This window comes from Wolffia australiana, chromosome 11 (genome assembly GCF_029677425.1).
Source record: "Wolffia australiana isolate 7733 chromosome 11, ASM2967742v1".
In the NCBI taxonomy this organism is placed as follows: domain Eukaryota; kingdom Viridiplantae; phylum Streptophyta; class Magnoliopsida; order Alismatales; family Araceae; genus Wolffia; species Wolffia australiana.
In genome coordinates, this window is record NC_135845.1 from 6,462,318 (window position 1) to 6,479,475 (window position 17,158).

Genomic DNA, 17,158 nt, shown 5'->3' on the forward strand with positions numbered 1-17,158 from the left:
TTCCATCATGGTGGTTGTGGACCGTTTCTCGAAGATGGCTCATTTCATCCCTTGCTTTAAAACTTCGGATGCGTCTCATGTCGCCCAACTATTTTTCAATGAAGTAGTGCGTATCCATGGACTTCCAAAAAGCATAGTGTCGGACAGAGATGTCCGATTCACTAGCTACTTTTGGAAGACCCTTTGGCATCTTTTGGGGACAAAGCTCAAGTTTTCCACATCTTTTCACCCCCAAACTGATGGACAGACTGAGGTCGTGAATAGGAGCCTCGGCAACCTATTACGATCGTTGGTGGGAGACAACCTCAAGTCTTGGGATTCTGTCATTCCGCATGCCGAATTTGCTTACAATGCGTCAGTTAACCATACTATCGGTATGAGTTCATTTGAGATTGTGCATGGTCATCTCCCTTGTACCCCTACCAACCTTATACCTATGTTACCACATGCTAGAGTCTCAGATGACGGTCATGAAGTTGCGCATCATATTAGAAGTCTGCATGAGGAAATCCGTTCACGCATTATAAATAGTAATGCCTAATATAAACAATCCGCAGATTTGCACCGTCATTTTCGTGAATTTAAAGAAGGTGAAATGGTGATGGTGCGGATTAGGCCGGAAAGATTTTCTTCCAAACGGGCTACTAAGCTTCATGCTCGTAGTGCCGGACCATTTCTGATCCTCAAACGAGTTGGGGAAAATGCCTATGCCGTTGACATACCCTCCTCGTGGGGAATAAGCACTACTTTCAATATCTCGGATTTAATCGCGTTTAAAGCCCCACCTCCTTCGTCTAATAGCCATGTTCTACCCTCAGACTTTCTTGTGAGCGAGTTTGACTTGTGCACTACCCCATCACTACCCTTTGACTGGCATGAAATCATCGAGGAAATACTGGACGAAGTAATCACCTTCACCAAAGGTGGAACGGTGCGGAAGTTTCTTGTTCGTTTGCAGGGCAAGGCATCGATGGACGACACGTGGATTACGGAGGAAGACCTGGCTCGCCTGCGCCCTAACCTACTGACCCCGCTGGAGCTTTCGGACGTCTACTCAACAGAGTCGAGTTCTCCGCACCCCGGGGGAATTGATGGCGAGGACGCCAACACTTCAGCATCAAATGCGTCTCCACGGTCAACCGGAGTCAACACGCCCGCTATGGACCACGGTCAACCGAAGTCAACATGCCACAACAGTCGACAAGCACGTCTCCACCCACGCACGTCCCTACGCGCGTCATGACACGACGCCAGAGGCAGATCCACAACTGTCCTTTGGCGTGACACGGCGCACGTCTTTATTTTCTCATCATTTTCTCTTTCCTCCAAGGCCTATATATAGGCCATTGTTTTCAAGAAACAGCAGGGTACCAAGTTTCTTCGCAATTGGCATTGTAGAAATTATCGCATTGATCGACGACTTGTGAAGGGACGTTCGCGAAAAACAATAAAAGAAAGATTTTGGAAAAGGCTACCGCCCCTAGCCATCTGTCTCAATGGAGTCAAATCGTCTTGCTAGAGAGGAATAATGTATAGTAGATAGATAGACAAACAGAATAATGTAAGATAGATAGATAGGTAGATAGATAGATAGATAGATAGATAGATAGATAGATAGATAGATAGATAGATAGATAGATAGATAGATAGATAGATAGATAGATAGATAGATAGATAAATAGATAGATAGATAGATATATGGCGCAAAGAGAAAAGAGAGAGAAAAAAAAAGGAAAAACCAAAAACGAAAGAAACGCCATATAACTGCTATTACCAAGGAGAAGGAGCTTACACACAAGAAAAAAAAAATATATATATATATTGCTATTCAAGGTGCCAAAGGTATTCTCATTAGTATCAACAAGATTCCAAGTTATTCATCAAAGATCTACGCTAACCTTCTTCAAAGACGTTGGTTTTTGGAACTGAAGTTGGGGGAACATGAGTACAAAATGAGTTTTCCTTGGATTCAAATCATGCTCTAGCAATCGGTTGGCAAAATACAGGCCTCTACCTGAGAGAGCATAGGTAGAACTATGGATCTATTCTGTTTTTTAAATTCATATATCTATTATTCCGTAAATTATTTAATGGCATAAACTAATATCATAAACCTAGTTAAATTTTGCAAAAAAAACTTGTGAATAATTTGTCCACATCTGCGTAAGATACCTCTCTATTTCACAAGTGTGTAATTTTGATGCAGATAATGGAATATATTGGAAGACGACATAAAGAATGCCGCAAAGATATCCATGCTTGCTGGATTGTAATGTGAAGATGAAGAGATGGATGAAGAATTAAATAGAGATGAAGAGTGAAGCAAGAGAAGAGATGGTGACAGAAGCAACGTCAACATACAAGAAATTCAGGAAGAGATGGAAGACAGCAGGAAGAATGCAGAAAAGGCATACGTACTATCTTCAAAGTGTAATGTGGCGAGCAAGAGAGGGAGGAAGAATTAAAGCCAAATCAAGAGCCATACAAAAAGAAGACATGGGAACAGACGCAACCTCAACAGAAGCCAAATACAGATAACTAAATACAATGGAGGACGACATAAAGATTTATTGGCATTAAGGAGAAAGGAAGTACCGTTCGACTCCTGAGCTGGTTAAAAATCTGCAAAGATGAAAAAAAAAAGGGAAGCGATTGCAGAATAGTCAAGTGAAGAGACCCCTACCCCAGAAATCTTATGTAAATGGTGTCTTTTTGCCCAAAGGGCAAATATAAACAATGTACTAAAACGTTTATATCAATGAAATTGCATTTTGGAAAAAAAAAAGATAGATAGATAGATAGATAGATAGATAGATAGATATCTTGGAAGGTGGATAGATGGATGGATAGATAGCTAGGCAGGTAGCTCGATGGATGGATGGATGGATGGATGGATAGCTAAGCAGGCAGCTAGATGGATGGATGGATGGATATATTGAAAGTTAGATACACAAATGCACATCTTGTTCTTCCAGGTAGCTCCAAATCTTCAAGGTTCCAATCTTTATTGGTATTCGGGAATGTTGAAACACATTGAATTTCTACTTATTGATAGTGGTTGCATCCATATGGTAGAGTAATAGAGACAAGATCAGACTAGGCGGAGCTCTATGGCGACCGCCCCATAGAGGCACTTTCTAGTCGCAATCTGCTGGTGGCATGATCATACTTTTGGGAGCTCTCTTCCAATGGTACAACCAACTGCCACTATCATGTGATGTCACACACTCAAATCCAGAGCTAAGAACAATGTTTGGCGCCAACCTCAATGTTTGGGTAGGAGTGTTGAGCAGCCTTCACTTGGGCAGCAGAAATATCTGTGAAATGTTTGAGATCGCTTGGGGTTAAGAAAGAGGTAGGGCTAGGCCTGTAGCACAACACTAAGACATTTTATTACCACACAAGTGAAGATACATTAGTGGTCGTAGACTTTACAGAAGGTAAGGCTCATATAGGAATGTAGAGATGAGACATAGTCCACGTCGCTGGGTAGTGACACTTCAGCGCTTTAAGGCATGCAACCCTGTGAGTGCACATGTGGGCTCTGGCGCTCCAAGAATGCCCTCGGGCCAACGTTGTGTGCTCATGAGCCGTGGCCCTTGGCACGTTCGCCAGTCGGTCGTACCACATGCCTCGACATCCATCAACAGCACCACCATGCTTGGAACCCAACCTTGACGCTCCACGTGCCTCCAACACCCACACTAACACCTCTATTGCTTTGGTCCACATTGTTCTCGCCGTGCTCCATGTGATGGAGGACCATGCTGCCGAACACGCCCTGACTCGTCACAAGTCTCGTCGCAAAACCCGAGCCGATGTGAAGAACCCAAGCTTTCACTACCAGGTTTGAAAACCACGTCCGCGTTGTGTTGTTTTCTCGTGGTCGTGTTGTTTTACTGTCTTACGAAGACCCCTCACGGTTTTAGGGGGTCCGTCTCATGTCATTTATTTTATTTCGTCATCCTAGACTACAGGGAAGGCCACACGTGCGTGTGTACCGCCTTTCCCCATGGAGCTTGTGTCTTTCCTTTTGCCTTGTTTTTGTTACACCTTTGAGGGAGGGAGAAGCCCAGCAGGACTTCTTTCCCCTCGAAGGTCCCTTTTGAGGGGAGGAGCCCACTAAGCCCTCTCCCCTATAGAAGCCCATTAGTGCACTTTTGACCCCCCCCCTCCTTTCATTACAAAAGGGACGGGGGAGGGCATCGTTTTGCAAGGGACCAGAAAGTCTGGCATGCCGCCTTCCTTTCGGAGTCTCCTTCAACTTGTGGGGTGTGAGCATGTTGAGCGGACGCGCACAGCCGACGATCAGACCGCCCTGCCCTCCCCCTCTATCCAAACTCACGGCTCTTTGGAGGACGCCCACGACTCCGGCCTCGCCCCGTTCAGGTTACTTTTCCCGTCGCTCCCTTGTTATTCCGTAGTATCATTACTTCTCCCAGTGCCGGTCTCGCCTGTTCCTCTGCCTTAAGAGAGAACCTTGAAGGTTACCCTTTGGGTTAGTCACCTCTCGTTGTAGGTGTTTCTTGACGATGTTAGATTAGGTTGTTAGCGACGACAGCCCTGGCAATGTCAGACGGTAGTACGTCCCCCATCCGTCGGCCTTCAAGTTGACCTCACGGGTCATTGGGAGCCAGAACAAGGCTCGACACTCTCTGGTGTCGCAACCTGAACTACGCTCCAGGTCAATCGATGGCCCCATTTTCTCGTTGAATTTCTATTAAATCTGCATGCATATTACTGCGTAGTTATTCATTCATCGTAGAGTAACCTTGTGGTGCAACGCGACGGGTAGAACCAATCGTGTTACATCACAGTGCCCCAAGCCTTGGCGCATGTGCATCGCAGCACCACCCATAGGGACACACCAAATGCCCCACAACCGTCTCGGCACTCTGTGCACCATGTCTACACGCTGTGGTGTCCGCCCGCTTTAGTCCCTTGGCAGGATATGGCCCCTCTCCCACGCAGGCAGTACCTGCGGTCCATGACATAGGCCTCAACGGCCCCCACGTAGCCTCCGCGGCCAACACGTACGGCCTTGGCAGGCCATGTGTGTGACCTACTCTGATCCATTGTGTATGTATCCAGTGAGCACGACCACCATGTGGGCATTGGCTTTAAGGATCAAGGATGGGCGTCGCCACTGATAAGCCTAAAAATGTGTGTAAAAATGTCATTGATTTGATGTTTACACTTATACAATAAAATTTATAAATGCCCTTAATCACTAAATATGGAATACAGAGCAAGCAAGGGGTCGAACCACAGGGAGGCAGCAAGCAAGAATTTTAATCCAATTTTTAATAAATTAATTCAAGGTTGAATTAATTTTTGCAGTTAATAAACCTTAATTATACTTAATAATGTTTTTAATTAATCAAAATTAAGTAAAAACTTAACTTTGATTTCAAATATTTCGGTCAAAAAACTCAAGATAGAATAATTTCAATTATAAGATCAGATTAATTTGGATCATTAATTTCCCAATTATTATAAAACTTACAAGACAACTTTTATGAATTAAAATTGGGAATTTAATAATCAGGAAAGGGATTTTGAAATTGGAGGTCAAGATAGATGAATTTATGGATGAAATTTTATATTTAGGGTTTTTATATATTGAATTAAATATCCAAATAATAAATTTTTAAATCTAGAGAGAGAAACTAGATGAAGTGACGTAGAGAGAGAAAGTAAAGAATTTGGGGAAAATGTGAAATCCAATGCTAAATTAAAAATATGAAAATACAAAATTGTTCCAAATCTATTTAAAAATAAAGATTAACAATCAGATCTCGAATCAGACTCAAAATGCAATGCTAATTCCATTCAAAACAACTTCTAGGGCATGTACATTTTGCCCATGCCAAGGCGTTTTAGAATCTCTCAAGAAGAAGTCTAAAATACAAATTAAAAACTTTTTGAGTGTAGAATCAAGAACTTTCAACTTCCAAAGCAACTCTTGTGTCCTTCCTGGCCAAATCCTTGGGGAGAGCTTCAAAAAGTGATTTTTGCCCTTTTCCAGACCTCTATTTAACGATCCAGCCATATGGAGTGTAGAGGGGAAAAAGACAAACACACCCTCAAAATTTCAGCCCAATCAGACGTCTAGATCTCAAGATATCAAGGTTTTATTGGCGCTTAATCTCCACCGTTGGATCTTTCATCTCTCTTCAAAATATCTCAAAAATCTGCATTTTCTGATTGGTCGGCATTATTTTTTTCGTTTTCTCCCTTCTCGAATCGCGTTCTGACACATGGTTGTCCGTGTCCAAGGCGCGCAGTCATTGGATCATTGAAGCTCCTTTTGAATGGCTGAGAGGATGCCACGTCGCCCTCGTCATTGCCCATGTGAAATAAAAAAAAGTGAGTCACCGCCATTTATTTGATATACACGGCGTTGATTTCCGTGTGCATTTAATTCACGTGGCGAATGGACGCCGCATATATTTTATAAAAAAAACTTTTGAAAGTCTTTATTCACGTGCATGTCAGTTGCCGCGTGCAATCAATGCACGCGGCTAACCGACTATACGTACGAGGAAGTACGTTATAAATGCACGCGGAGATTGATTCTCCGCGTGCATTTATTGCATGAAAATAAAATAAATAAAATATACATTATCGCCAACCGCGCCACATACTTCCATTTGATCCAATAATTTGCTCACTGTGGCATCGCAAATCGCGATGCCATAATGACCCAATAACGCTTTCTCTCTCTCTCATTATTATAAAATTTACATCCACTTATTTGCCCGAATTTTGGGCGAATAACGTGGATGCACGTGATATAAATATTAATATATAATAAAATGCCAAATAAATAAAGATATGTATTATTTAAATTTGTAAATAATCATTTCTAGGCTAAATATTGTTCAGAAAAATATAAAAAATATGGAAAATTTCCAGAAAAATTAGGACCGACCTTTATCCAAGTATTTGAGGCCACTATAAAAAATTATTTCTTCAATGAAATGAGGTTAAATACCATATAAAAAATGATAAAAATTAGAAATAATAATAAAATCAAAGTGTAAGTCATTTATCTTCATTTTAATAAGATAACTTGAAAATATGGTCATTAAAGCACATAAATATAATGTAAAATTCATCAACTAATCCTGTTAATTTGCAAGTTATCACCACCCATGGTGTGTATGGTGGTCATGCAACAAACTTGGACTCCTGCCTTGAGTCCAAGTATGCAGAGTTTCCCCTTAGGCATGCATGCCCCCGCACTCCACATAGTTAGCATGCAGGGCCCTGCACAAAAGTGCAGCCTACTTTCGGGCCTTACACACGGCTATAGTCACAAGAGCCAATTTGTAGGTTAACAGCATGCAGGGCTTGACAATTACCCCCGGGTCGGCGCCACCCCTGGTCAAACGTTGCTTCACAAAAGTTGTCACCTAAGACCAGGGTAGGCGCGCTGCCCAAACTTTGCATGCTGTTGCGTCAAGTCCACCAGTACTGTCACGGCCCCCGCACGCATTCTAGCTTGGCGTGTGTGCAAAGCATGTTGGCTGCTCATTCCACCAAGAGCTAACCTAGAGCTGTGGCTTTTTACTTACTAGTAGCTAGACATGGTTGTTCGATTTGTTTTGTGCGAATTGTGTGTTTTGTTCGGTTATCCGAACAGAAAAAAATTGAATTTGCACAGAACTTCGCACAGACCCGTGTGCGGTTCGGATTGTGCTAATTTTTTTTAAGTTTTTTAAAAACCACACTTGATTCTTCCCTCTCTCTCAGACTCTCAGTCTCTCGTCGTCCATCGCTACCCTATTCTCGTCTCTCTCTGTCTCTCTAGTCTCTACTCTGAGCCTAGAGTCTCTACGGTGTCTATCGCCAGACTTGTTGCTCCGGCACCAGATTTGGATGAGGAGCATAGTGGAGGCAGAAATAGGAAGCGGAATTTTTTCAGATTTCTAAGGTTTTGGTATGTTTTTTTATTTTTGATTTCAGTTCGTGTTAGAATATTGGTTGCTGTGAGATGTTTTTCTTTTTTGAATTCAGTTTGTGTTTTTTAATTTCAAAGTACCCACTCTCTCTCTATCTATGTATCTCATTTATTTAACTCGATGCCTTTTTTTCGACATCTTTTGATCCACCCCCATCTCGCTGAATATTTATGTACATGTCTCGGTTGCTCTTATGTTTGTAGGATTAATTCACCCTTCTAATGTCGTGATTGGGTTTTTCTTGTGTGTCGAAAAGGTAATTGGGCTTGGGATACAGGGATACTACCGATGGTAACCTGTTGAGTAGGGATACAGGGCAACGATTATGATGATCATGATATCTCTTCATCATTATTATCGTCCATTTATCCATGACCAATTCGTCAATATCATAGCCATTCCTCCAAGACAAGAATGGATACCAAAACTCATATTAGAGAATAATGAATTCACCATCCATCCACAGAAGAGGGAAAAATTGTCAGCGTAGAGTCTGCGCATCAATGTTAAGAGAAACAAGGACGAATTCATCATTGTCATCATCCAACCTCCTGTATCTAATTTGACATCAAAACCAACCACTCATCGTCCATGGACGACCATGACGAAATGTGGGGATGATATTGGGTTTGGTGATGAAATTTGTGTCTCTGATCACTTGTTTCTTGAGTTTGATGGATAGAGTTGTTTGAAAATGTTGTGTCGATGTGTAGTCTAATTGGGTAACTGAGATAGGTATTCTTGATATTCTTGCTTTGTCACAGCTCTAGATCCTTCGATCCTTTCTTGCTTCGCCACACGATTCGTGAATAAATAGGACGACGGATCAAAGAATTTTATGTGAAGTAATGTAAGATAAAAGGCGCTTATGCATTATTGGACAAGTTACTGGGTGTCTTGAAGCGAATTCTTCCTCGGAGTTCTCGGATCATTCCTCGACATGATTCAATGGGAAAGAACTGCAAGAATAAAATAGAACAGAAAATTTTTTAAAATCATCTAACTTTATGAATAACATATGTAAGCTAGTCTAGAAACTTGGAGGAGTTTAAGAATTGAACATTTTGCAGTCCTTTATCAAACAAACCTGCTCATTTTTTGGTACAAAGGGTAACCACATTATGTTACACTTTGGTGAAATTCTGATTAACTTCCACTTAATTTGCCCTGTCATGATTCACTGGAAATATGGTACTGATTGCCAGCTTTTTTTCAATAAACATTTTAACTGCTACCTGCAAGTAAAGCTTTAATACTTCGAACATATTTTTTTATGCAAGAGAACTCACTTACCCCATTTGAGATTGATGTAAATTATGCTTCATCACTTCACTTTGAGACATATTTCTGTTTCTTGCTTTCCATGTGATTAGCTGCCCACCCAAGAACTAGAAAAATCATCATCATAAAATCTAACCATTTCCAACACATTTAATTTTTATATTTCAATTTCACTTCCCATTGGCCCTTCAAACACAAGACGGCACAGTGGGCAGCCTTAAGATGCATGATTCTAGTGGAATGCATCATATGACTTTGTGCATTGGCAGCATAGGCTATCTGTGGTAGTATGAGCAAAAGACCTAAATTTACCCATTGATCTTTTTGTAAACTAACATATCATCAGCTTCCACTCCTTCCTCAATCCTGAGTTTATGATTGGAATTGACAGTTCAACTCAAGAAAGCAATAACATAGTTTTGTTGTCACAGAAAATACAAGATGGGCAATATGAAATTTCAATGCATGGACAAATTTCGAATGACTAAAAACTGTCCTCTAATTAATTCACAAAACTGTTGGATGATTGCACCCGCCCCGACTAGCGCCCCCCACGCACTTCAGCCCCCGCTTGATGACATGAAGGCAAGGATATCTCCTGACCTACACCGATACCGCCGGGCGGCTCTGGAGGGACGATGACGACCGCACTTCCCCGAGCGCCTGCAAGGTATCAGTTATGTATCTTTTCTTTTCCTAAACTATGGGCGTGGACGAGTGGGTTCCGAGTGTAATTGGGATATATATACTCGCTCCACGCCTAAAAACATTGAAAAACACTTCACTTAATAAATAAAAACCTCCTGGGTGGCATCCAGGGCACGGATGGATCGGTCTACGGGCACGACCCTAGGGTTGGCCGTACCCGGCACCGTGTTTTTGCTTCTAAACAAAAACAAAAAAAAAGCATATGTTTCTGATGGAATTTTATGGATAAAACATTAGTGGTTTCTGTACAACCCTTGTTGAGGTTGATAGTAATTATGAGTGGAAGATTGTATGATGTGGCCTACATATATGGTATCTTACTGCATGTGGTGTGAATGGCTTCTTATTTCCAATTGACCCAAGTAGTTGAATACTAAAATGAACCAAAATTGCAGTTTAAACTTTTCACTGTCTCGCTTTACGATTCATGATTCTGAGTCTACCTTTTTTCGCTCTTCTCTTATTCATTGTCTTTGCACTGAATTGTATTCTTTCTTGTCATTGAACAAATTCTTTCTTTTTGATGATTTGTATTCTTTTTTCACTTGATTTAACTCATGTTCATTGACTGTGATTCTTTTGTAGCATCATTTTTAAATGCCTCGACTTAAATTATTTCTGTTCACTTATTTGACGTTAATTTCTAGGGAAAAACATTGATCTTACCGGTCTTAAAATAGTTTCTCTCTCGATTAAATACCTTAAATGGGAACAGCACAAAGAAAATAAATGAAAATTCAAACTCTATATGTGCCTTTGACATGTACACCACTTCATCAGGTCTTTAAGATTCCATACCCCATTTTGTAATCTTTCTTGTTGTTTGTTTCCTTCATCTGCTCATTAGTCCTTCTTATTGTATCCCTCGTTTTAATTTTCTAATCTCATTTGCAGAGATATTTATGGACGATGAGGGTGATTCAAGGAATGATGATCGTCGCCTCCAACATCCAGATTACTCTGGGTTACAGCCAGTGGTGGGGCATCTGCATTAGATTCTTTAGCCCTCGTGGGATGACCTCACTTGCCTTAATAGAGAATTGATTATGCTTTCTTTGATAAGAGCTCACATTCCAAGAATTTTACTGTGTATTAGATTATTACGTTTCCTAATACAGGAACTTTATTTTAGCCCTCTTGTGGATAATTTTTTGTATGATGTATAATGGTGATTATTTAAAATATGTCTATGCATTACAGGTGGTTCTGTAGTGCCACCTTACACATGACTGCATGTATTCCTTTATGTTAAATTACAGTATGCCTAAATAACACATTAATGAAAATTATTCAAATCCAACAGCAGTATTTCTGATCATGGAAGTCCTTGAGAATAGACATCACTAAATAATTGGAAGAGAATTTATAAAACATTTTTCATTTTTTATTCTATTGGCCTTTAACCAAAGTGCATCGATCAAGGCCCCGATTCTATGCTTCCTCAACAAGTCAATTTCAAAATTTATGTCAATCTCATTAGGATACCCAACAGTTGATACTTGATAGCAGGGATTCATAGACATGAAGTCATGAACATATGCGAACAATAACATTATCACGTAGACGATACATGTCCATTAAAGACTTGTTATTAGGATCATTTGTATTACCAATATTATTTATTCAATGTCAATGTTACTCAACATCCACTCTTACTAACAAAAAAATACTATAAACATTTTTTTCCAGAGAATTATTATTAATTATGCAAATTCAGTGCAATTCTGTCTCAGCTTGTACGGATTTTATTAATTTTGAGAATTTTGTGCGAATTTTGTTCTCTTTGTGCGAATTTTGTTCGGATTGTGCAAATTGTTCGAACATCTGTCCTAATTTTCGCACAAAAAAAGAACAGAACAACGAACAGACCCCTATGTGGTTCTTTTGAGCGAATTTTTGGTCTGTTTTAAACGAACAGAACAGAACAGAACACCTATGTCTACTGGTAGCAAGACATCCCACCCATCTCAGAATGGGGGAAAGCCTACAGATGGGGGAGCCTTGTTCTGAGCCGGTTATTTAGCCGGTTCACTTCAACCGGCCGGCCGAGGCCCAGAAGAGAGTTACACTAAATAAGTGAAATTTGCAGCTTATATATATGGCCTTTTAACTTGCATTCAGGGCGAAGCGAGGTAGAAGATGGGGAGAACCGCGGGCAATCTGGCTTACAAGGCCTTCACTGCAGGGCTTGGGGTCGCCACGGTCTACCTCACCTTCACCTTCGGCGTCAATGTTTACAGGGGCTTGTCGTGGCACAAGGCTCAATCGGTACTCCTCTCCTCGGAATCTTGTCACGGTCGATTGATTGATTTTTCCTGGTTTGCGTTTCTTTTTTTGTGATTTCTTGTTTTCGAATTCACTCGAACTCCAGAAGCGGAGTGATCGCCATTTGATTTCTTTTATAGCCTGCTTGTGTGTTGTTGGATTCGAGTTTTGAACCGATCGTCGTTCTCTTGAGGACCTGTCCATGGAACTACCACGATCTTCATTTTTCTGCCTTCCTGAAATTCAATCCAATTATCGGAGTCTGAGTAAAGAGAGTTTTGGAAAAGAATAGAAAGAAATTATGGTCCGTTCTTGCCTTCGTTAATATAATAGAATTGGGCATCCTAGGCGTTTTTATTTTGGGCATCTGTGTGTTCTTTTTTTTAGGAAATTCGTTTCTTATTTAATGCAGTATATTTTGCATCATTCAATGATTTTATTATGCAAAGTAGCGCTAGAAATTTCTTTTAAACTGAGAATGTATTGTCACTTGTTTAGTACGTAAGGCATTCAATCGGAGAGACAGAAGGAGACTGTATCTCCAAGTTATCTTCGATGAGATAAATGTTATATCTGCTTGCTTCGTTGATTCTTCTTTAAATCATTTCCTGAAATTTTTGAATCAGAGTATCCTCGCTCATTGAATCAGGCTGGCCCCTTTTCTTGCTGTTTTTTTAAGAGTTCTACAATCATGCCATGCATGGTGCCCCTACCGAACTTGCTTTTCTCTTCCATCAAGACTAACTTTTAAGGGATCTTTCTTTAATTTGGACCTGTACTTGGATACCTAGCCAAATTATCTTGCCTCGCCCTTTGATTTTTTAGTAATATTCTGCTTCCCTTCAAGTCGGTTTTTAATAAACTTGACAGAAGGGAGAATAAAAGGGCCCAAAATTTTGACTTTTTTTTTTTGGAAAGACCCAAAATTTTGACTTTAAACGACCGAAGTCGGAACGCAGAAAAGAACTCGGTTAGATTTGAATCGGAATCATGAATTGATCTAAAAGTGTGAAAATTTTAGCTAAAATTTATTTAAAACTTTCAAAACCATTGCCACATTTGATTAATAGTGCTGTGCTTTTTAGATCTCATCGCAAGTCTGATGATATGTCATTTCCACTCGGCAAAGACAATCAGGATGCTGATGCTCGTTTCTGAACTTTGGCCTACTTTTTTCTTCCAGAAATTGGAGGAGATTTCTCATGACCAAAATCAATGAAGCGAACAGGAGCGTCCAGGAGCTTATTGGAAACAAGAAATATTTGGATCATCAGGTTTTTTTAAATTACCTCATTTGTTTTCTTTTCCATGATGGAATCTCTTAAAATTGAAATGAGATATCTGGTGATAAAAGTAAAGCAACACAGCAGAACAATGAGATTCATTCCCCCGAATTAAAATAAGATTTGCCTCTTACTGAGAAATGTTGTTTATAATACAATTACTCGAAATATACGTTGCAATGACATGAAGACCCTAATCTCACCGACTGAATTAGTTGAAGTTTGAGTTGCTACTTTCACCATCTAATTCTAATTGTCGTTTCCTTGTGATTCCGTTCCAGTGTGGGTATAGCTTGATAAGAATTGGTTTTTCTCCCTTGAATTTCTTCGGGGCAAGAAAATTGTGGCGATGATCGTTTCTTACTTTTTGGAATTTATTGTGCTCAAAAATGTATTTTCTTAGTCTCCTTTGATTGGTCCTTGGGGAGATGATTATTGAACATAGTTGCAGGCAATTCAATTTGTTGAGATTTATTGCGCTTAAATATTTAAACAAATAAACATTTATGCGCTTAAAGCTTTCAGGACTACAAGAAAAACCAACTTTCTTACGTAACCATATTCTTTTTAGAATTGATTTCCTCAAAAAAAAATTCTCTAAATAGGCTGATTAAATAGGGAATAAAATAAAATGCAATAGCTTTTTATTGCCTTTGATTTCTCCTCACGTTAGAATTTATTGCTTTCCTAAACCATGTTTGTTCGCAGTAAGAAGTGATTCTCTATAACATTTTACGAAACCTATTTATTCTTGAGAAATATGTCATTTTTTGGTAAAAAGGGGTTTTTCTACCTACAGTTTGTTTCGATTATGAAGGATAATGGAAGTGGAAAATCGATTATGGGACACAAGATACTTCGAAAAAATAGTCTACCCTCTCGGGATATATTCTTATACCATCTCAATATTACATATTGCTTGTATTTACTTTAGCTAAGTATTATGAGATTATAGTAGAATTTAAAACCAGATACCCTCTTGGCTTAACAAACCAGATTGTTATTGTTTATTAATCTTAAAACTAATAATTAGCACAAGTATACAAAAAAAAAAACTAAGAAAAAACTTGTGGGTATCTGGACTTTAATCACAATATCTGTGAGTTTGATTTTGTACAGAGAAAGGAATATAATCTCACACTCTCACCTGATAATGAAGAACTTCTGAAAGAAGTTGATATCTTCTATTAGACAAGAAACTGACTGAGACTATTACTAAGCACTTCGTGTGGATCATATTCAAATATTAAAAATGGGTTGATATGCGCTATAAATGGTCTTTTACAAACTTAGCCATTTTTCTGATGAGTAGTCTTAGTGGGCCAATACAAAAGGAGAGGGAGAGAGTAGGGAGTGAAGTGAGTAGAATCCTTCCAATTTCTTTAGGTTCTTTTGCTGACTGAGAAGTAAAAACTGTGACCTGCAAACTGAATGGAATTTTAAAATATAGTAAACAGTACATCTTCCTCCCTTCTACATCACCTACATAATTCAAGGAACTTCCATCCCTCTGCTCATCAAGTTGGATTAGGAGAAGGCATGAATGTGTTTGTTGTCTAAAATGAATGGTAGCTGCCTGCTGTGTAGACATGGTTGTTATGTTCTGTTCATTAAAACTAACAAAAAACCGCACAAAGGAATCGTACAGGGCCCTGTTCTTCGTTTTGTTCTCTTTTTCTGCAAAAATTAGAACAAATGTTCGAACAATTCGTACAATTCAAACGAAATTTGCACAAATTCGAACGAAATTTGCACAAATTCGAACAAAATTTGCACAATACGAACAAAATTTGCACAATGCGAACAAAATTCGCACACATTGTAAAATTTGTATAATGTGTCATAATTTGCACAATTTGCACAATCCGAACTGCACACAGGTCTGTGTGATGTTCTGTGCGAATTCGTTTTTGTTCTGTTCGGATAACCGAACAGAATGAACAATTCACACAAATTCACACAAAGAGAACAGAACGCCCGTGTTACTCATGTGTATTACCTTTGGAAGGCAAAATAGATTAGGAAATTAGTCAACACAGAAATGTGTTACATATCGTAGATATCTAGAGAATTATCATGTTTATTACCCCAAATCTCTAGCTAATTATGTGTGCACATTCATTGTAGCACTGCATCACTCCTTTTTTTCCAATTATGACAGTCCAGGGAGATGGCCTGTTTCTTTGACTTTAAGTCACACAACCAATATTTTCCGAATACCAAGAAATTAAACATGATTATGTACAGTGGCCTTTTGTTGTCCAATATCAATCTTCAGATGAAGGAAATCTCATCCAAACGCATACCATTGTTATACACACATTCAAACTTGCCATTCCTTTATACATTTAAATAATTAAAAAATATGGCCAACTAACAAATACAATAGTATACATTCATCTAGTTGGAACAGGATATGGTAATTAACTAATCTCCCTATAGACAAATGACATCTTTTAGGATGTTCAAAATTTTCTCAAGAACACAAAAAAGTGATATGATAAATTCTCGTACATGAATTTAAACATGCGCAAATTTGTGTAGGATGTAAAATGGCAAGTCCTTAATTTTATTATAAATAGAGTTACAGGTTATTTCTGTCACATTCCATGGATAAAGTACACATTCATTGCACTATTACATGGAGTCGCTTGAAGAAGATCCAATAGACCTAATATTTGAAAGATATAAAAACATCATCGAGAGTTTACTGCTTTGTTGGGCGACCACCCTCTTTCAATCATCTTTAAAAGAATATCATTGAGCAGAAAATTTTAAAGGAACTATACCTTTACATTTACAAACACTTGGTGTTCAACCATTAGAATGAAGAAACCAAAAAATGCAAGCTAAGATTCAACAAGGAATGGTCCAAACTAATGAGCCAAGGTCTCCCAAGATATCCTGAAATATAGCCAATAATATAGCACTAAAAACATAATAAGAGATTAGGTTATATAATTCAGTAATTAACAGTATCGAGAAATTAATGCAATTTTAGATATTACAAAACCATTATTTCAAAACAAGAAGATAAATAAATTAAGTTAGAATCATTGTTATACATACATTCAAACAGGGCATTCCTATATACATTTAAATATTTAAGATATAGGGCAGACTAACAAAGACAATTGTACGCAGTCATCTAGTTTCAGTAGGATATTATTTATAATTAATCTTCCCATAGACAAATGCTGTATTATAGGAGGTTCAATATTGTCTCAAGCACAGAAAAAAGGGATATGATAAATACTCATAGACATGAATTTTAACATGGACTAATTTGTGTAGGATATAAAATGGCAAGTCCTTAATTTTATTTTATATATAGATGATTGAGCAGCAAATTTTTTAAAGTATCTATACCTTTACATTGACAAACACTTGATTTTCAACCATTGGAACGAAGAAACCAGAAAATCCAAGTTTAGACTAAACATAAAGGAAAGGCCCAAGTTAGAAGTCAAGGTCTCCCAAACTATGCCTAAAATATCTATTGATAAAAACATAAGAAGAGAACAATAGTTGCAAAAAATGAATGCAATATTAGAGATATCACTAAACCATGAATTCAAAACAAGATAAAAATGAATTAACTTACAATCATGAAATTATTGTGCACAAGAAATCAAGGTGAGATTTTATTTTTTA

The 17,158-nt window shown here is 38.7% G+C and overlaps 1 long non-coding RNA gene across 1 annotated transcript; it reads left to right on the forward strand.

The window, feature by feature from the left end:
- The first annotated feature begins 12,082 nt into the window (after window positions 1-12,082).
- Window positions 12,083-13,645, forward strand: LOC144709850 (uncharacterized). Its single transcript, XR_013583117.1, has 2 exons — window positions 12,083-12,224; window positions 13,405-13,645. It is a non-coding gene; the product is annotated as an uncharacterized LOC144709850 (long non-coding RNA).
- Window positions 13,646-17,158: the final 3,513 nt, after the last annotated feature.